Source organism: Kogia breviceps, chromosome 11, assembly GCF_026419965.1.
Source record: "Kogia breviceps isolate mKogBre1 chromosome 11, mKogBre1 haplotype 1, whole genome shotgun sequence".
In the NCBI taxonomy this organism is placed as follows: domain Eukaryota; kingdom Metazoa; phylum Chordata; class Mammalia; order Artiodactyla; family Physeteridae; genus Kogia; species Kogia breviceps.
The window spans coordinates 96,821,559-96,843,951 of NC_081320.1; positions in this window are offsets into that span (position 1 = coordinate 96,821,559).

A 22,393-nucleotide genomic window follows, 5' to 3' on the forward strand; every position below is an offset into this window, starting at 1 on the left:
CCTGATTCCGCCTCTCTCCAGCCTTCTCTGGTTTCCGCACTCAGAATCAATTCCAGTGTCTTCTGGGTTTGTTTTACATTTTTCCTAGTGTCTCTATCAAAGCTCCCAGGACAGTGTCTGTCACTCTGTGGCTCTAATGGTAGCCCATGTCAATCTGCCCAAAGAGAAGCGCTCCCAGCAGGCAGGGACCCCCTCCTTCATTTCTGCATCCCTCGTGGCAACAAAAAGCCTGGTAGGAAGCCAATGCTTGATCAAGGACTGTCGGCGAGTCAGTGGCTGCATATGGCCAAGGGCATCCTTTCTCGTCTTCACCCCCCACTTCCCTCCTGGCCCCAGTAGGTCCTCAACAATTTTGTTTGAATCGAACTGAATTTATTCTGGAAGCTTGAGACCACACATCCTCACTGAATGGGTGCCTCGGAAGCCCCGCCCCAGAAGGTTATGGGATTCTTTCCCAAAGGGTGCAGTAAAATCCTGAGGGCGAAGTTGTTCTTCTGCCTTTCCAGATGGACTGAATGCGAGGTAGAGATGCGTCCAGGAGTCTTCCACCTACCGCAAGATCTTCCCAAGTAGTTGGCAGAGACGTTTCACATTTAGATTACCCTGCCGAGATACCCACTGCCCACATTTCTGGAAGCATCTAGAATTTCTCTCTGGTGCACTCTTCTTCTAAGTGATAATTCTAGAAACCCATTCCTTTGTCTTTGGCAATAACAACCCAATTCCCAGGACTCCATATGGAAAATAACAGCCTTCATTTCCAGACTCCTGGGGGGAGGAAAAGCCAGACAGAACCCTCCCAGCTGTTAGGTCTGTCTGCACCAGGCCAAATGCATCAAGCCCAAATGATTACTTGAAGCGTTATTAGAATTCAGGTTGCCCCATCATCACAATTCTCTCTGAGCTGGGAGGCTGGGAAAAAATAAGGCAGATCGTGTGCCATGTGCAAAAAGCTGGACCAGGGAGCCTCTGAGACTGATTACACCCGGTGAATCCAATGTCTGGGAGCCCCGGGGAAGTGCTCTCTGGGGGAAGCATAAACCAGGCTCTCCACAAGGAAGTAGGGAGGAGCTCCATTCCACTGTGCAGACAAAATTAATGCTGCTTATCAAAGTCCTTCCTCATCAATATAAAGTTGGATTTCTATTAGTCACCAAGGGCCATTTGCCTAGGTGCAAATGGCCTTACCGAGCTGGATGATTTTAGCGCAAAGTCTGATGGAGGTTCTGGGGAGCAGACAGCCCACGCCAGTAGATTTAACAAGCACTGGGGCTTTTTCCTTTGGCTCTATAATGAGGCTTAGCTCATTATCCAAGGAACAAATGGAATATGAAGGCTGCATCGGCGCTGCCAGAGGCCATAAGAAATTTTCTATGAAACAAAGTCGGTGCATTGTTCAGCTGTGCAGAGAAGAAACTTGGAAGCAGAGAAGGTAAAAACAAGGGTGGAAACCTAGTTACACGGCTCGCTCTGTGATTTTCTGCAAGCTCATGTTCTCTCACCACCTGGTTCTCAGCCAGAACACAGACTTCCTCAGACAGTTTCCAAAGAGCCCTCTCTGACCCCCATTGCACAAAACCATCCCAATTAAGAAGCAACTCCCAACCAAAATGTCCAACTGTTTATTCTCACCTTCACTCTTTAAGCAACAAACAAGAACCACCTGACATCTTTCTTTCTTAATTCATATGCCTCAAACTCAGTCAACTCAGTACCTTCGGAACTGCCTCTCTCTCCCGACTCTCCCAAACTCGCTCTCCGTCCTGGGTTCTCTCTTCCAAAGCCGGAACCCTCGGAGCCCTCATAAACCCCCCACTCGGTCAGTGTTTATCCATCCTGCCTGCCCGGGAGGGTCACCTGGGCCCTTTTAGGAACTACCCTTGTCTCCTGCATCACCCAGACCATTTCACTGAGACTGATTGCTGGGCCCAGGCGTCAAAACCCCTCCAGGTGACTCTCTGCTTCTCTTTACTCGCCCACCCGGGCACCCGGGCACCAGGTCACGTAGACCTTACCTCTTGGGCTTTTCTCCTCTCTACATCCCGTCCCTTCCGCCTCTGCTGTTCCTGTAGACAGTTTGCACTTTTCACCTGGATTATGGCAATAGCATTCTAGTCAGTCCCTCCCAACCCCAAGTCACACCTCTCTGCCATCTCTCCTCTATTTGCTGCCAGAATGATTTTTCTCCAGTGCACAACAGATCTTGTGACTGCCTTTCTCTCCCTACCTACCTTCCCCCCATTTTCTAACCATCCACTATGACCAGGACCTCTTCTAAGTCTAGAGAATCATAGGGTGGAACAAAAAGACATCTTAGTCTCTGCTTTCTTAGAGATTATATTAATATTGGCTCAGAGGAAATGCTAAATATCAAACTATATCAGTAGGTTTTTTGGTTTGGGTTTTGTTTATTTTTGCTGTGCTGAGCAGCTTGCAGGATCTTAGCTTCTGGACCAGGGATCAAACCTGGGCCATGGCAGTGAAAGCGCCGTGTCCTAACCACTGGATGGCCAGGGAATTCCCAGTAGTTGTTTAATAACAACTGTGTTGTTATACAGCAGAAACTAACACACCATTGTAAAGCAGTTATACTCCAATAAAGATGTGAAAAAAACAAAACAAAACTGTGGTTCATACCTGGAAGAAGTAAGGGGTAATATTAGAATGTTTTCCCTGCTTAAAATCCCCCAGCAGCTCACATACTAGACTCCTGGCTGAGGGTTAAAGCTCAGCTATTCCCTTTCTTCATTGTGCTACTTAAGGGCCGTCTCACCAAACAGCCCCTTCTCTGAGTACACAACGCTCTCATGCCTGAGCCTCTCTCTGCTGCCTGGATTTCTTTCCTCCACTTCTCTTGTCCAACTCAGATGTCACCTCCTCCAGGAAGACTTCCTTGATATGCCCAGCATGGATTAGTTGTCCTTACTCTGTGCTTCCAGACCTCCTTCTGCCTTCCATTGTCCTTACACTTTCCCTATCACATTGTAGAGGTCTGTTATGTGTTATGTATCTGCCAGGGCCCCTGAGCCACCATCGGACTGGGAGTGCCCCAGAACAGGACAGTCTTTTAAACGTGCTCCTAGCACAGGGCCTGAAGCACATTCAGTGAATGAATGAATGCAAAATAAAGCTAACAGTATCTGATTAGCAGGAACACTGAGAAAATTCTAAGGAAAGGGGGAAATTTTGTTATTTACTTATTTATGTATTTATCTATCTATCTTTGAAACTTTACTGAAGTTCTAGAGATTGGGAGAGTGAGCCTCCTGGCCCCCTCTGCCTCTAACAGGAATGCTATAGTTGAACCTTGACAAGCTCTTAACCAGGATGTGAACTTAACATAACAGAAGGGAGTAGAAGTATTGGGCTGGAAAAACCCGAATGAACTTTTTGGCCCACCCAACAGTACTCTAGTAATATTTGTGTCTTGGATCTCCTATTACTACAAGTCATATTTATGATAAGTAAATAGAGTTTTTAAAAATCAAACCCAATCTAAATGCTTCAGAAGCCTTGCTCCCTGGTTTCAAGGCCCTGTTGACGTAAAGAAACCCTCGAATAGGAGCCCGACAGTCCCTTAATACTCACAGTCCCTGACACGAGGTTACCACGCATGTGGGAGCAGTTTGTAAACCGAGGGCACTAAACAGATGTCATTCATGAAATGCAATCCTAAAGCAAATAAGTAAGCACGCCTCTTTTGCGTAATTACCCCTGTCTAACCTTAGGAGTTGCTCACGGCCAGGAACACCTGTTACCCTAACCCGCTGGCTAAGTCACCCAACTCCAGGCTCTGCCACTTGCAGCTACACCCCATCTCTGCAGCCGGTGGGCCTGACCTCAAAGAATTCTGACCAGGTCGCAGCGACACAATGTCCGTGAGAGGTACATTGAGGCTTATTTAACCAAACTAGTATCTAGAGGTCAAGAGGGATAGGAGCCCAGCGGCCCAGCTGGTGTCACAGAGGCTGCTGAAGGGACACAGGACGTCAAAGGCGGGCGGCCGAGGGAAGTGCTTCAGGTCTCCGTCTGTGTCTGGCTGGAGAACCTCACATGTGGTCACGATGGACGAGGCACAGTTGTGCGGACCAGGCCACCTGAGCTGGTCCGTCACGAACCAGCTCCATGGCCATGAGCAAGCCGTTGGGACTGGGCCTCCCTTTCCTCGCCTGTGAGAGGAGAGACTAATACCGCCTACTTCCCGGGGCTACCTCGACAGGAAACAAGAGAATGGCGTGGAGGCCGGCCCCTCTGCGGGACCACATCAAAGGTCCCGCCTTTCTGTCTGGTCCCTAAGAGATGAGGGCAGGGGAGGGCGCTGGAAGGGCGGCCACGGCTGAGGTGGGCATTTAGTCACAGCTCTGCTTCTCACAGCCCGCTGAAACAGGATCTGTGGTTATGGCCTTGGAGATGTCAGCTGCCCTCCCAGGTGGATGCTCCAGATCTATTTCTCATTCGGCTGATTTAGGAGATGCTGCTAATCGGTCGCTATGGTTTCTTTATTTTCTCTTGAGAGAGAACAAATTAACCCGGTTTAGGAATAGTTCTTTCAATTATGTCCCAGGGAGAGAAGAAGTATGAGGAGGATCCAATGCTTGGAACGAGGAGGAGCTGGCCGACCTCAGAGGCGGCCTCGAGTCTTCGGGAGGACGGCTGCAAGAACTATCCGAACCCACTGCCAAACCCGGGGACACTGATGCAGCCCCTCCAGCCAGCCCGGTGTGGACCCACTTCCTGAGCCCTCCCCCCCCAGGCCTCCCAGTCTCCCTTTTCATGCATTCATTCAGGACCAGATACTGGCTTAACGCTATTGTACCAAGAAAATAAACAGGACGGGCTGGCCGGGGAATATGGGCGGAGGTGAAATCTTCAGTAGAGCTGTGAGGGAAGGCTGAGTTAGGAAGCGACAGCTGAGTGAAGGCCCGAGGGAGTGGGGACAGAGACAGGAACTACTGTCTTTGATGAGGCCAAGTCCCTGGGAATGGCCTTGTGGAAGGGCTGCCCTTTCCTCCCTGACTGCTGAGGACTTAACATGTATTATCTCATTAAACCTGAGACCCTGTTGAAATCTCCATACCAAGGGGGAAGGGGGGGAAAGGGATAAATTGGGAGATTGGGACTGACAAATACACACTACTCTACAGAAAAGAGATAACTAATAAGGACCTACTGTGTAGCACAGGGGACTCTACTCAGTACTCTGTGATGACCTATATGGGAAAAGAATCTAAGAAAAGAATGGATACCTGTGTACGTATAACTGAAGCACTTTGCTGTACAGCAGAAATGAATACAACATTGTACATCAACTCTACTCCAATAAAGATTAAATTTAAAGAGTAAAATCAGGGCTTCCCTGGTGGCGCAGTGGTTGGGAGTCCGCCTGCCGATGCAGGGGACGCGGGTTCGTGCCCCGGTCCGGGAAGATCCCACGTGCCGCGGAGCGGCTGGGCCCGTGAGCCGTGGCCACTGCGCCTGCGCGTCCGGAGCCTGTGCTCCGCAACGGGAGAGGCCGCAACAGTGAGAGGCCCGCGTACCGCAAAAAAAAAAAAAAAAAAAAAAAAAAAAGTGAAATCAATAAAATATAAAATAGAATCTCTGTCTCCCAGGGGCCTGTGATGGGGGACTAAAGCCCAGACAGAAGAGGGAACCCGCTCAGGGTCGTCCGCTTACAGCCTGGGCACAGCGCGGCCCCCAGAGCCGGGGAAAACACACCTCCCGACTCCGCATGCCCGGATGCCGCCCTTGGCAAAGACAGGAGTGGGAACTTCTTCTGGTTGAGGTTATCGGGGAAAGCTTGCTAGAGGAAGAGGCATGCGGGACAGGCCTTGAAGGCCGTGTAGGGTTTCAGTGGTGGGGGATAAATGAGGTACAGGGAGAAACGGACACATGCACGAGAAAGGCCGGAGTCGCAGGGGAACGGAGCAGGAAGCGGTGGGCCAGAGCGGGAGGGGCTTGAGCGACGCAGACACAGCAGATGCTGCCTGAGACCCTCTCATGTCTGTGAACGGCGGCAGCTCCCGAGTTTCCACAGGAGGGTTGCCCTGGCCTCCGCCAGCCCTCCAGCGCTGCCACTGCCTGTGGGGAGGGCTCTGTGCCCAGACTCGCCCTAAACAAGGGCCGGTTCCTCGGGGCATTCAGGGCCAGGCAGGCCGGGTTCAGAGGCGGCTGAGCGCCTGCGTGGGGGATCAGTTCCCCTCCTCTGCCTTCCTCCCCTCACTCTCTCCTTGTTGGGAGCTGGGGTGTGGACAGGTGTATAGTGGCACAGGTAACAGCAAAGGTGAAAAATAAAAGCCAGGGCTTCCCTGGTGGCGCAGTGGTTGAGAATCCGCCTGCCGATGCAGGAGACACGGGTTCGTGCCCTGGTCCGGGAAGATCCCACATGCCGCGGAGCAACTAAGCCCGTGAGCCATGGCCGCTGAGCCTGCGCGTCCGGAGCCTGTGCTCCGCAACGGGAGAGGCCACAACAGTGAGAGGCCCGCATACCGCAAAAAATAAAAAATAATAAATAAATAAATAAATAAAAGCCAGCTGTGCGTGGGCAAGTTGGGAAAAAGGAGGAAGTTAGAAAATGTGGTGTCCGGGGTCTGCACGGGGACCTGCTGAGGGCTGGGCGTGGCCTGGGTCCAGGTTTCCTGAAGATGGAATTTCAGGGAGCAGGTGTGATCCGGGGCTGATAACGTAGCGGGCAGTTCTGGGGGTGGCTGGGGCTCAGCGGCAGCCCTGAGAAATGTAACTCAGCTGTCTGTGCTTGAGGGGGGGTAGCGGACAAGAACCAGGAATGGAAGAGGAGGGCCCTGGAAGGTCATCTCCAGTCATCTGGCGTCGACACCATAGCCTGTGCTGCCGCGGGCAGAAAACCTCTCGCTTTGATGAACTTGTCATAAAGTAGTATTTTTTTTTCTCCCATCCTGTATTAGTTTTCTAACGCTGCTGTAACAAAGTACCACAGACTGGATGGCTTAAAACAACAGAAATTTATCATCTCACAGGCTGGAGGCCCAAAGTCCAAGAAGCATCCCCCTTCATCGTCAGACGGCTTCCCCTGTGAGCATGTCTGCCTGTGTCCGAGTTTCCCCTTCTCATAAGGACACCAGTCATATTGGAATAGGGCCCATCCTACTGACCTCATCTTAACTAATTACAACTGTAATGACCCTGTCTCCAAATAAGGTCACATTCTGAGGCGCTAGGGGTTAGGACTTTGTATTCGTTTTCCAGAGCTGCCGTAACAAAATACCAAAACTAAAACAACAGACATTTATTTTCTCACAGTACCTGAGGCTGGAAATCTAAGATCAGGGTGTCGGCAGGTCCAGTTTCTCCAGAGGCCTCTCTCCTTGGCTTGCAGACAGCCGTCTTCTCTCTGTGTCCTCAAGTGGACTTTCTTCTGTCTTTGCATTCCTGGTGCCTCTGTGTGTCCTAATCTCCTCTTCTTATAAGGACACTGGATTGGATAAGGACCCACAGAAACAGCCTCATTTTAACTGAATCACCTCTTTAAAGGCCCTGTCTCCAAATACAGTCACATTCTGGGGTACCAGGGTTAGAGCTTCAACATGAATTTTGGGGCACAATTCAGCTCATATCAGGCTTTAACATATCTTTTGGGAGGGACACAGTTCAACCCATGACATATGTCACAGTCTCTTTTTTCCTTCGAGCCTCAAACATTTTCTCAGCTCCCATTCTGTGCCAGGTCCTGTGCTAGATGCTGGGGATACACAGAGAGAAGCCAAGAACCAAAGTGCTGTCCTTCAGGAGCCCCCAGTTTACAGGGGGAGGCAGACCGGTCATGATTGTGGCATGGGTGATAACCCCAAACTAGAGGCCCAAATGTAAGGGGCTCTGAGAACCCAGAGGGCCAAACTAGCTCTACCTGGGTCAGGGAAGTGCTGGCTGGGAGTCAGGGCTGCACCTGCAGATACTCTGAAGCACCAGGGAGCCTGGTGCATTCCGGAAACTGCAGGTGGTGACATGATAGAGCACAGAGGGGTAGTGTGGGGAGAGGAGTCCAAGCAGGTCCGGCTGTTGGGGTTTAATGGGTGACCGTAGGCCTGGGAGCGAGCTGGTCTGATTTGACAGGTGATCAGAGTGTGTTTGAATGAGTGAATGAACAGATGAATAAAGAAATGAATCCATTAGGCTCACAGACCATGCTAGACATTAAAGATAATTCAGAGCAAATGAAAACAACAGCCAGTCTCCCAGAGGCCAGGAAGATTAAGTACTGTGCCCAAAGTCACCGTGCTAGGAGGGGGCAGAGCCGAAATATGAAACCACACGGATGGGACCCTACAGGCCGCCCTCTACGCTGTGCTACCTACACAGCCTTCTTCTCCCCCTGGATTCATTTAAGACCAGTGCTTCACAAAAGGAGCCTGTGAAGCCTTGGTCCCCGTGCAGGGGTAAGGGCAGGGGATCAGGAGGGGAGCGGGAACGCCTCTCTCCCGAGACCGTGCCACTCTGTGTGCCCATGGCCTTGGGCTGGCCTCAGCTACCACTCTGACCCACAGCTGCTTTCTCGCTGTTGTTTCTAAATTGTGGGTCAAAGACGTTTCTCTGGGGCCTTTTCAGGCTCCCGTGTGACCATCCATACTCAGCTTTCCTTCCTCCCCACCCGGCACTCCTGCAGGAGCCCCTCCCGCCTGCCCTGAGCTCCCGCAGTCCTCCTGGCAGAGCAGCATGGCCCAGAGCTGCGGCTGCTGTGACCCCGTCAGCCTGGATGGCATCTCTGACAGGTTCTCCTGGCTAAAGCGTCTCTTCTGGCTCAGAAGGCTGCTTCTCCCCCTGCAGGAGTCTGCTCTGGTCTCCATGCCCCCACTGTCTTTCTCTGAGCAGGGCACGCCCGGCATGACAGAATACCTCCCGCCCTGGCTCCCGGTCCCTCTAGCTGGACACGCTCCCGTCTTTCCTGGGATCCGTTCTTCCGTCCTGCGCCCACGTATCTTCGTCACTCCCCAGCCCGTCCTCCCCTATCCTCCAGCGTATAACTAGATCTAGCAAAGGAAAGGGGGATTTGTGGTAATTACACCTCACGTAGGCACGTGCTCTAGAGTTCACACATCTCAGGTGAGGCTCACCGCAGTCCTGTTAGATTCATGGGCTCAAAGAGCGCCGTGCTCTGTGTGTGTGTGCACATGTGAGGGGTAAAGAGTACTGATGTTCACTGAGCACCTACTGTGTACCAGGTGCCGTGCTAAGCCCTTTCCTCCATGCATGTGTGTACATGGGGGCAGGTTCTAGCCCGAGCGAAAAGAGTGCCCTTGCTACTCAGAGCACCCTTCAGAGACTAGAGAGGCAGCTCCAAGACGCACCTGTTTGGCAGGAGGGATTGAGGAACCCCTGGACCCCGAGGGAACCCCAGCTAGGCGGACAGGCTTGGCCCGGAACAGAACCCGGTCTTTGGGAAGGACTGACTCCAAGCCGGGGTGCAGTACAGCTGCTCAGCGTGGCCTCCAGCCCAGGCTTTGGGGGCTCAGGTGTGAACCCCGTGGAGGTAGTGACCTTGAGGAAGACCCAGACGTGCCATGGTCACTAACAGTTCTTCAGGGCCCGAGCCAATATTGCTTTGGTCCCCAGTAAAATGCCACAGAGGGCAGGGACACTGGCCACAGTGTGCCGACCACCCCAGAGGATGAGGCGCCATCTGCCTCGGCACTGGGACCTCCCACCAGCAGCCCCAGATGGTGTCCAGAGGGGGAGGAGCCCCTGGGGGAGGGGGAGGGGAGGAAAGGGTCCGAATGTGAGCCTCAGAGACAGGGGCTGGGAGACAGAGGGAGACTGGGCACCAAACATCCCTGCGGGCAGCCCGAGTGGGCGCTGACAGATCTCCTCAAAGGGTCTTGGAAGGTGTAGGGTGCGGGGGCTCTTCAGAGTGTCAGGCAGCTGTGGTTTAGCACGCGGGGCCTGGCCCAACTGCCAGCTGGCTCATTTCCACAGCGGGCCCAGGACATGGGCATCTTCCCTTCCACTAAGGCTGGGAGAGGCTCCGTCACCTGTACAAGGTCACTGGTCTGACAGGTGGGCAAGCTGGGATTTGAACCATTTGGAGGCTTAAAGAGAAAGAGGAAATTCTTTTTTTAAAATATTTTTATTGGTGTATAGTTGATTTACAGCGTTGTATTAGTTTCTGCTGCAAAGCAAAGTGCTTCAGTTATACACATACGTATATCCACTCTTTTTTTAGATTCTTTTGCCATATAGGTCATTACAGAGTATTGAGTTCCCTGTGCTCCACAGTAGGTCCTTATTAGTTATGTATTTTCTATGGAGTAGTGTGTATATGTCACTCCCAATCTCCCAGTTTATCCCTTTCCCCCGTTTTCCCCCCTCGTAACCATAAGTTTGTTTTCTACATCAGTGACTCCAGCAATCCCAGTCCTGGGCATATATCAGGAGAAAACCGTAATTCAAAAAGATACACGCACCCAGCGTTCACTGCAGCACTATTTACAACAGCCAGGACATGGAAGCCACCTAAATGTCCATCAACAGATGAATGGATAAAGAAGATGTGGTACATATACACAATGGAATATTACTCAGCCATAAAAAGGGAACAAAATAATGCCATCTGCAGCAATAAGGATGGACCCAGAGATTGTCATACTGAGTGAAGGAAGTCAGACAGAGAAAGACAAATATCATACAATATCGCCTATACGTGGAATCTAAAAAAATGGTACAAATGAACTTATTTACAAAACAGGAAGAAGAAATTCTTGAATAAACCGGCCTAGGCAAGGCGGATGAGCAGGCAGACAGTCAGAGAGGCAGCACTCAGAGAGGAGAGAGGTCATCTCTCAGGGTCTCGAGTGTAAGCCGGGCCAGCCTTAGAAACAAGTCCCCTCCGTGCTGAAGGGGAGCCCACCATGGTGTGCAGATTCCATGCTGCGGTCGCTCTGTCTGGGGCTGGACCTGTGACAACCGCGACGAGTGAATGCACAGACTTAGTGAGAATCCGGTGCCAACTAATCAGCATTTACTAAACCACCGTGTATCCCAGATGCTTCCCTTTTTTGTCTGTCTGCTGTTTTCACTGTGAAACATGCGCTTCTTTTTGTCTCTAAGACTTTTTTTCCGATACGTCCTTGTGGAGGTATAACTGACATTCACTGACCCGCACACATTCAGAGGGCACAATTTGGCGAGTCTGACATATAAACACCCATGAAACCATGAGCACCCAAATGCCCCTGTGCCTCCCCATCACCGGTCCCTCTCGTCCCGCCCCACCCCTCCATTTCCCGGCGGCCACTGGTCTTCTTTCTGCCACTACACATTAGGTTGCATTTTCCAGAATTTCAAACACATGGAATCGTGCAGCATGTGCTCTTCTCTGGCGCTGGCCGGGCGATGTCTAGCTTTTTAAGGAACCGCCAAGCCGTTTTCCAAAGAGGCGGCACAATTTTCCTTTCCCGCCTGCGGTGTGTGAGGCTTCCAGGTGCTTCGCGTCCCGTCAGCCCTCGAGGGGCTCAGTCTTGTCCACCTCGGCGCCCCCCGCAATGGGCATGAGGTGCACCGCCCCCATTTCCCCGGTGACCCGGGGGTCGGAGAAGACGCTCCGCTGTCATCGTCTGGCTGGGCCCTGCGGCTGCCCCGTGGGCGGGGCGGGCTGACCTCGTCAGGCGCTGAGGCAGCTCCGCCTCAGCGCACGTGATCGACCGCGGCTGCGCGGCAGAGCCCCCTTCGCGCCTCTCGCTCAGCTCCCGTCTCCTGCGCCGGCGCGTCCTGCGTGACCCCGTGAACTCTGAGCCGCTGCTGGGCCTGCAGTCAGGGCCGGAGCACACGCGCTTCGGGAAGGGAACCGTCTGCGGGGACGTGTCAGCCAAGCTCCCCGCGGCTCCGTCTTCAGGAGCAACACACACGTCAGCACTCAGCACAGAGCCCGGCCGGCTGCCTCGGTCCGCGGAGAAGGGCTCCTTCGCCTCTACGTTTCCTCACACTCAGCCGCGGGCTCGAGAGCCAGGCCCCCTGGAGCCCAGGCTGCGGGGACATCTCCGGAGGCCGCGGCTCCGCAGGCGCGCGCGGCCCACGTGTCCTCGGGGTGTCGACAGGCCTCCTCCGCCGCTGGGCCACCTCTGACCCGGCCGGTGTCGGTCAGCTGGGCCAGAGGCCCCTGAAGGTCTGAGGGAGATGCACACAGTGGGTCGGAGAGGTGGGAGGAGAAAGCGCCTATCCCCAGCCAACGGCCTCCTACCTGCGGCGAGGGCTCAAGACGAAAGGCGAGAGGTGCCCATTTTAAATCAGATTCAGGCCTGGACCTTTGAAATTCCTGGACTGAACCCATTTTATCAACTAAGAGCCACCAGAAAGGCCACAGGACTGGAGTGTTCAGAGGGGACCAGGCAGAAGGGGACAGAGGGAGGAGACGCTGCCTGGTGGTTTCGTCCCACGAGTCCAGCTCATTCGGCGTGTTGGTCAGCTTTGGTCTGAGGAACGACGCCAGTCGAAGAGCTCCTGACAGGTGTGCCTTGGCCTCTTACCCGTGCGACTAGCCTGGCTGGTAAGTGGTGGAAGGATGTGACCCAGACCTGTCCAACTCAAAGCTCCCACGTGTGTCTGCCTCAGAGGGAAGCTTCCTGTCCGGTAAGAGGAGAAGGCCATAAATGCAACTAAAATAAAGCAGGATTAAGTAAGTGCTACCATAAAACCCGCAAGCTTGAAGCTGCCCGGGAATAGAAGAGGAAGCCATGTCTGAGGGTGCTGGGGAAGAGTAGAAACCAGGGAAGGCTCCCCTGAGGAGGTGGCGTTTACACTGGGCCTGGAAGGGAGAATGTCAATAAGCAGAGAAAGGAAATAATTTTTCATGGGTTTTTAAAAAAAATTTTATTGATTGATTGATTTTTGGCTACTTTGGGTCTTTGTTGCTGTGTGCGGGTTTTCTCTAGTTGTGGTGAGCGAGGGCTACTCTTTGTGGCGGTGTGTGGGCTTCTTATTGCTGTGGCTTCTCTTGTTGTGGAGCATGGGCTCTGGCCTTCAGTAGTTGCAGCACGCGGGCTCAGTAGTTGTAGCACGCGGGCTCAGTAGTTGTGGCTTGCTCTAGAGCACAGGCTCACTAGTTGTGACGCATGGGCTTAGTTGCTCTGTGGCATGTGGGATCTTCCCAGACCAGGGCTCGAACCCGTGTCCCCTGCATTGGCAGGCGGATTCTTAACTACTGCGCCACCAGGGAAATCCTTTCATGGGTTTTTAATTTACTTCTTACAGGAACTTTCCCCTCATCCCCCTTTAATGGACTGTATTGGGAAGGAGCTCAAACAAAGCCAGACCTTTCCTTATCTAGATTTTGCCATTTCACGTGAAAAAAAAAAAAAAAATCACCCTAATTTTCCTCCTTGGGAAGCTTTCTTCTAAAACACTCATCCATTCAACACCTATTTATTAAGCACCAACTACATACCAGGCACTAGTAGCATTTCATGGTTTAACCCACTTAACCTCGACAGTCTTTTGAAGTGGGTACCAGTATTATTCCCATTTTACAGATGAGGAAGCTCAGGGACAGAGAGATTAATTTTCCAAGGCTCCTGGTGAGTAACTGGCAGAGCTTGGATTTGGGCCCAAGTAGTGGGGCCCCGGAGTCTAAAAGCTGGACCATCACCCTCTATTGCCCTTTCTTTAATAGAAAACTCAGGGTGACTGGCCATTTGGAAAGGAGGAGAAAATGTGCCGCCGCTATTCGGATGGTCTGCTGTAAACTGATGCAAGACTTCCCCATGTCTGAGGCAGCTCCTGTGCAACCACAGTTAGCTTCATGGCTCAGCTTGTGGTCAAAGCATCTGCTCCCACCACTTACGGGGCTAAATTGTCAGAAGAGGGAAAAACCATACAGCTGGCGTGGGGCAAGGAAGGGCTGGTCTCTCCCCAGGCACCAGGAGCCGCCTGGGGAGCTTGGGCTCCAGAACGGCCTCTATCACAGGCCAGCTTGACTTCCCCTGAGGGACCTGCAGGACCCAAGGGATGAATGAACCGAGGCTCCCCATGGCCACCCTAACATGAGTGTAGCCGGTCGTCTCAGCCTCCCGTGACCTCTCCCTGGCCCAAATGCTCCACGGGGTCCTCCCAGCCCTAACCCCACACACGCAGTCAGTCGTCCGGCTTCTGCCGCGCCCCCTGCATGCTAACCTTCCTGCTCCCACTCCATCACGTGAGGCCCTCAGCATGTCTTACCTGAGCAGTTGCAATAACTTCCTAACCAGTTTTCCTGTCTCCAGGCCTGCGGCCCCATAAATCATCTTCCAGCTCCCGATTCACTTCTTAAAGTGAAGCTCAGTGTGTTGCTTCCCCACCTCAAGAGCCTTTGGTGGCCCCCCAGTAACCTACTGAAATAAGCATTAACTGCTCAACTTGGCAGTCAAGCCGGCACGCATCCATCCCAGGCCACCAGCCTTCACCGGCACGGAGGAAGTGAGAACAGTGTGCTGCTTCAGGCGTAGGGGTCGAGCCCTAGCTCTGGCACTTGCAAGCAGGGTTACCTGGAGCAAGTCCCGTAAAGTCGTGGAGCCTCACCTTCCTCATCTGTTAAGGGGAGATAGGAAACAACCTCCCAGACTTGCTAGGAGGAGTAAATGGGGAGATGCATGTACGTGCTCAACAAATGTCCCCTCCTTCCCTCTGTAGAGAGGTGTCCATTGGCTGAGCTGCCTCTGAAGCAGGGTGAGGACAAGGCAGGTGGATTTGGCCAGGGGAGATGAGTCCCCCTCTGCGCTTTCATACTTACATAAAGAATGTCACAGATTTTTTCCGCAGTGAAAGTAGATCCTGACACATATTCAGGGAACTCCCAGCAGGTGTTTCTCCAAGAACAGAGAGTGTGGGGGGGGGACCCACCTCCAGTCCATCGAGGCCTCAGGCTCTGAGTCACCAGCCCAGCCCAGACACAACCGGCACCATCAGGAAAAGCAAACGGCATCAAATCCACGAGAAGGCCATTTACAGAATTAATGGGGGCAGGGAGCACAGGCCTGTTCCTTTCCCACCTTGGCAGTAGAGGTGGAAGGTCTGATTTGCCCAGGAAGACACGAATTGTAGAGGAGCCAATGCAGATCACCTGGCCTCAGCAGTCCTGCCCTTTTTGTGCCAGAGCCCCTTTAATAGTCTGGTGACTGCCAGTATTATTATTATTATTATTATTTGTGTGTGTGTGTGTGTGTGTGTGTGCTAGGCGGGCCTCTCACTGTTGTGGCCCCTCCCATTGCGGAGCACAGGCTCCGGACGAGCAGGCCCAGCGGCCATGGCTCACGGGCCCAGCCGCTCCGCGGCACGTGGGATCCTCCCGGACCGGGGCACGAACCCGCGCCTCCTGCATCGGCAGGCGGACTCTCAACCACTGCGCCACCAGGGAAGCCCTGCCAGTATTATTTTTGAATGAATGAAATAAAATACATAGGATTTAAAAGGAAACCAATTATACTGAAAGACAGTTGACAGAGAATGCGCAGTACGGTAGCATAGGAGTGTCATTAGGGAAACATTAGATAACCAGATAGCAGCAGACGTCAGCCTTGGTTTGACTGTGTGATGATGCACGTACCCTAGGTTTGGAGCCGTCCATAACAACTGTCATGCCATGTGAACATATCTGTGACTGCACTGGTGATAAAGACTCTAATAATGCACTATTAAGTGCTTTGGTTTGTTGCCCACAGGTACGATTGAAAGAAATGCCAAATTTCGGTTTGAGATTAGGGAAGTTACAGATGCATTTTTTCTGCGTTAGGTTATAGAAAATACTGTGCCTTCTGTTCTCTCTCTCCCCATCTCGTGCACATATACGCACACAGATATCTCACTCTGGGGGGAGCCAGTTGTCCTCAGAGACTCTACGTGGAGTCTGGAGGTGCTCAGGAAGGAACTGAGGACTCCAGCCAAAAGCCACTTGAGTGACCCTCTTGGAGGTGGGTCCTTGAACCCTTTCAAGGCTTTCGATGATGCCGGTCTGGCCAACAGCTTGACTGCGGCCTCGTGAGAGACCCTGAGCCAGAACTACCCAGCTCAGCCACTGCCGGATTCCTGACCCTCAGAAACGGTGGGAGAGAATAAACTGTGGATCAGTAGATAACACATCAGCCTCTGATTTCTCACTACCCTGCCCGCAGCAGCCCTGAGCACTCAGGAGTGCGGGGCCACCATCCCTGTGTGCACCCAGCACATCCAGGCACAGGCAGACATTGCTAAGGGCCTTTGGAAGTAACCGAGGACGCGCGTCTTTCAGGGATGCTCGGGGGCGTCCAGGTGAAGGCAGACCAGAGAATACGATTTGCTGCAGAACGGTGCCTGTGATCATTTTCGGCAGGTGCTCTCTGGCCAGGGAGAATACGAATCTCACATCTGCTAAGTGTGCTTCTCAGTGTGAATTCTCCCAAAGGTAAATATTATGAACTTTTAATAGGATCCAGGTTTATCTATTATTTATGGAGCACTTACTAAGTACCATGCACCTAATCCTTACAAAAGCCCTGTGAGGGGTGGCTATTCATCTCACTTTTGGATGAAGAAACTGAGGGTCAGAGGTAAAGGGATTTGCCCAGTTTCAAAGCTAGTGAGTGATAGAAAAGGAATTCAAACCCAAAGTCTTTGGATTCTAAGTGGCCTTTCCACCGTACCACGCTGCTTCCCGCAGGGCAGGAGGGGTCAGAGAGAGGGTGGGGACATAGGTGCAGGGAGGAGGACGTGGTTCTGGATTCATCAGGATATCTACTGGCTCCGTCTTGAATCCTCTCTTCTGCTGCAGGAAAGAAGACAGGAAACTCCCAGGTGCGTGGAGGCCCGTCCACAGTGGCTGAGGGAGTGGCCCTGGAGGTCACAGCAGGGGATCCCCAAACGTTCAAAACATTTTTATGTATGTTAAAATAATACATTCACGGGGCTTCCCTGGTGGCGCAGTGGTTGAGAGGCCACCTGCCGATGCAGGGGACGCGGGTTCATGCCCCGGTCTGGGAAGGTCCCACATGCCGCCGGGCGGCTGGGCCCGTGAGCCGTGGCCGCTGCGCCTGCGCGTCCAGAGCCTGTGCTCCGCAACGGGAGAGGCCACAGCAGTGAGAGGCCCGCGTACCGCAAAAAAAAACAAAAACAAAAACATTCACATAGTTCAAAAGTTCATACTGTATACCTTTTCCACTCCTGTCCTTCAACTAACTATTCCCCTTTCCCAGAGGCAACTAAGAAACCCAAGGTTTCTTGGGTACTTGTATTAGTGTCCTCTTGCTGCTGTAACAAATTGCCACACATTTAGTGGCTCAAAATAACACAGATTTATTACTTTGTAGTTCTGTAGGTTGGAAGTCTGACACAGGTCTTATTGGCTAAAATCGAGGTGTCATGCATTTTAGTTTAAAACTTAAAAAGCAGTGTTGCACGTTCAAATGTGGTATATACCTAATTTTAACCTACTGAAGATATGCAACCTATTAATTGCCCTGCTTCATGACCATCATTTACTTTTAGGAAATAGGATGCATAGAATGTAATAAAAGTAACTATTGCTTTGTGAAAAAAAAAATCACAGCGGGGGAAGGGTGGGATCCAGGAGGGAGCGTGGGATGCTGGTGCTGTGACGGGGATACAGTCAGATCCAATGTGACTTCAGGCTTTCCAAGAGCCGGAGCTGACAGCACAGGGCCTGCCTTGGAGGAGGGGCTCCCAGCCCGCGGGGCCTTCTGCCGGGGTGGGGAAAGGGAGGTGAGGGTCGCAGAGGACATCAGCCTCCAGTGGGACAGGCTCCCCACATTTTGAGAATGGAGACCCTTTTGAGACGTTTTATAACACTGTTTTACATCAAAGCCCCTCGTGATGATGATTGTGCTTTTAGTATCCATCATCTGAGAAAATGTGCAAGGATGAAAAGCCATTATAAATTTAGTAATGCCTTTAAAAAAACTATCTTTTATTAAACACGACAGCTCCTGCAGATGTGTTTAAAATAATAAGCACAGAGCCAGGCTTGGAAATATGCCAGTCCGTCAAATGTGTCATTCTCCTTCCTTGGGAAGAGAACCTGGTGGCAGACACATCAGCCACCGCTGGGTACCACCAGGCCAGAAGCCAGGCATCTCGGTGCTGAAGTGCTGCCCCTTCCCTGGGTGGGCCAAACCCACCTCAGGTACTCTGCAGTGTACCTCCCTCCACGAGGGAGGTGGCCCCAGGAGAACAGCTATTCCTGCAGCACATTTAAGGCTCCCAGGCAGCCCTCAACTAATTCAGGCCCCTGTGGGTACCCTGCTCAGCCTGCCCAGCGAGAGAGGAAGCCCAGAGCCAGCTGGACTGGCCACCCGCTGCCATCGCCCTGACCCCCTCTTTCAATGCTCACTAGTGACTTCCCTGAGGCCCCTTTCAAGGCTGGCATCACTAACCTCTCCTGAGGTCCGCAGCTCAGAAACACATGTTCAAGGTCCGCAGGAAGAGGGGTGATCTGACTGACTGGAGAGATTTAAAAAATACTGGAAAGGCAGAGCCCTTTCTTTTTTTAAAAGAAAATGTATTTATTATTAATTTAATTTATTTATTTTTGGCTGCACTGGGTCTTCGTTGCTGCACGCGGGCTTTCTCTAGGTGCGGCGAGCAGGGGCTACTCTTCGTTGCGGTGCACAGGCTTCTCATTGCGATGGCTTCTCGTTGCGGAGCACATGCTCTAGGCACGCAGGCTTCAGTAGTTGTGGCACGCGGGCTCTGTAGTTGTGGCTCACGGGCTCTAGAGCACAGACTCAGTAGTTGTGGCGCACGGGCTTAGTTGCTCCGCGGCACGTGGGATCTTCCCGGACCCAGTCTCGAACCCGTGTCCCCTGCATGGGCAGGTGGCTTCTTAACCACTGCACCACCAGTGAAATCCCAGAGTCCCTTCTTAAAAAGAATGCCCTGGCTTCACTTTGGCTCGATCCTGGAGAGACCACTATTAAATTGTCCATATTTGTGTATTCATTTTGCGGAGACCCGAATTCAAACACAAATGCCCACAGGGGAATTAAAACCTTACATACTCTCGGGTTGTGGCGCGTATTCCCCTGGAATGCAAGGTTCCTGGTGGGGCAGGAACCTTGTGTGAGTTGTCATTGCATTTCCATGCCTGCCCCACAGCAAGGGCTCTGGACCTGTTGGATGGATGGATGGATGGATGATGGATGGATGGATGGATGAACAAGGAGTGAAAAATACACAAATAGAGGGGAGAGAAAATCAAAGAAATCTGTGTCCTTGCTTGTTTCCGGGAAAGAAGCACACTGCTCCGGACCTCCCACCAGGTTTGTGCCTGGACAGTGGGTCCCAGGACCTTCTCAGTGGCGTCGGCCATCTGTGGAGAGAAACAGCTACCTGGGCCCACAGGCCTGAATAGAGGTCAGGTTGCCTCCACTTCCCGTGCTCGCACCTCGCCTGGGGAGTGGTCCCAGAGGGCGTCCACAAATAACAGAGCCATGCAGGACAGGGAGAGGGAGCCCTGGGGTGAGATCAGGCCCCCCTTCTTGGATGGAAGGGGCATATGGGTCAGTGAGAGGGCTGGTCCCTTCCTGGGGCTGGGAAAATCAAAGGTGCCGGCATTCCTAAGAGAATCAGAAAGCAGGGGAGCCGGTCTGTAAAAGCAGGGCCTGGAGCCATCTCTCCACAGGGGCTTTCTGGAATGGGACCCAGAGAGCCAGCGCAGGCTTACCTCTAATCTGCAGAACCAGGCTTGCAGATAAGGGAAGCCTCACGCCAAGAGATGCCACCCTCCCTGGCTGCAGGCCCACAGGAGGGAGCTGGGAGAGCCTCTCTTGCCCCTGGTGCTCCCCTGGGGCCTCCACGTGCCTACAAGCAGAGCAAACACCATGCGAGGATTCCTCTGGTGGTTAAACTGATGCAGTCACTGCAAAGGGACAGCGAGAGCCGTCTGACAGGACCATGAATCTTTCAGTGCAGTCCGTCCACAATAGGAAAGGAGGCTTTCACTCCCAGACCTGCCAGGCTGCCTGAGGATGCAGACCTATTGGTCACCTAGGCCAACCAACTGGTTCCCTCTGAGTCTTAGTTTCCTTACTTGTAAAATGATAATAACCCCTTTCTCGTAAGGTTATGATGAGAACAAGAAATAAGGTGGGTGTGTCAGGCCCACACGCCTCTGGCTCCCCTTCGCTGCCAACAAACCAGAAGCCAGCTTCATTCAGATATCCCTGTGCTTCAGGAGAGGCAGTGCTCCTTCCCAGCTCAGCAAGTGTGGGTCCTGATTGGTCTAAGCCAGTTATGGCAAGCCCATTTCATCTCAATGGGTAGTTTATGAATAGGCATGTAATTTTATTCTGGCTAAGGGGCCAGGAGGGGAAGCATCTGGAGGAATTTGTGGATGTTTCCTTCATCTTAAAAAGAACCATAAGGAAGGGACTTGCTCTTTTGATGGCCTTTGGGTGTTGTTAGGTAAGGATGTGATACTTGGAGCTGCTGCAGCCATGTTGTAACGTAAAAGGATAATACTGAACAAAAAAGCCAAGAGGTTAAAGATGGCAGAGCACAAAGATGAAAAGAACCCCGGTCCTTGGTGGCAAAGTTGAGCTGTTGAATTAATTGCCCTTGGAATTTTCCCACCTTGGGACATCTTGTTAAGTGAAAGAATCCTATCCCACGGTTTCATGCACAGTATAGTGGTGGTCCAGAGTGTAGGCTCGGAGCTAGACTGCCAAATCCAGGCTCTACCACTTATGACGTTTAGCATGCTTATCTCTCTCATTCTTCTCATCTGTAAAATGGGCATGGAGATAATAACTATATGTACTTTATGAGATTGTTGCAGGATTAAAAGGGTTAATATGTTGGCCATTATTATGACAAGCCATTTGGAGTCTTTTCTGCTTTTTATAGCTGAAAGCATCCTGATATAGTAAGCGCCGAGCACTGAGTAGGTATCCAATCAGTAGAAGCTGTGTCCACTACTTACTAGACTGAAGGAATATGTGCTTGTGTGTTTGTGTGTGTGTAAAAATGGCAAAGATGATCAAATGAGCTTCTCAAGGCACAAAGGCTGGCACTGGAGAGGCAGGGGGTCGAATAAAGGGCAGCTCAGGAGTGTCATGTGAGAGTAGCGGAGGACAGTCGTGTGCGTGCACCAGGAGCAGGTACTGCTGGCCAGGACTTGTTCCCTGTGCGTGAAGGCCAGGCAAGATCAGACAGGAGCAGAGATCATCCCATAAACAGATCCAGGCCTCTGTGGAACTGGGCTGTGGGGGGAGAGATAGCCAGTGCTGAGCTGGAGTCAGAAGAGGGAGTGAGGGCCCAAACAAAAAAGCCTTGGTTTCCAGTGAGACAAATACTCTGGCACTGAAGTACGAGAAGGGATGTAAGGTGGACTAGAAGGGAGGCTGGAGCAAAGAGGAAAGCTTCTGATTACAGGGGACACACCCCCTGAATCAGAAGGAACTGAATACTGAAAAACTCTCCCGGTGACAGGAGCCACTGCAGTTGAGTCCCCAATGGCCAGAAAGCCAGCAGCGGGGCCGTTATCTTGTCGTGGACTTGGAGGAGCCTTCGTAGGACCACAGGAGAAGACAGTGCAACGCAAAAGACCTGTGCAGCGGCAGCCCAGGCCAGTCTCCAGCCCATTGTGTGATTCAGGCCAGCCCTGGACTCAAGACTCACCCGCGTCCAAAGTCGCAGAGAGGTTTCTGGCAGACTCTTGGCTGTTCAAGGAGTCCCAGAGGTTCATATCTTTTCAAGGAGAAGCAGGAAAAATGTGACCCTGTCCCTGCTCTGCACCCTACATTCCCCCACAGATCAATTGCTTTATAATGCACAAATACGGTAAACAGTGACTGTCTCTGAAAGAGAAAAATGAAATTTCCTTAAATCCTTCTTCTTTTTTTTTTTTTTTTTGCGGTACGCGGGCCTCTCACTGTCGTGGCCTCTCCCCTTGCGGAGCACAGGCTCCGGACGCGCAGGCTCAACGGCCACGGCTCACGGGCCCAGCCGCTCCGCGGCACGTGGGATCCTCCCGGACCGGGGCGCGAACCCGCGTCCCCTGCATCGGCAGGCGGACTCTCAACCATTGCGCCACCAGGGAAGCCCCCTAAATCCTTCTTTATTTCTGGCATTGGAAAGACTCAGCCCAAGTGTGGTTAGTTAAGGAACACTCTACTAACCTCTCTGGGAAGGACATAAAGAAGGTGGTGGCCCGGCAAGTCCTCATGTGGACTGGGACTCCTCCAATGACAATCAGAAAATTTCAGAGAGTATGGAATTTAGGACCAGACCGTTCCTGAGTCATCCAGTTCAGCACGTTTGGCTGCCATGTAGGAAGAGGAGCCCCAGAGAAGTAAGCACCCCAGGAGCCCAAGTCACCCCTGGGGCATCTAGCCCAGCCGAGGTAACTGAAGCCCGGCAAGCTTCAAAGATTGACCTCAAGCAGCTCAGCAGCCTGGGGCAGAGGGTGACC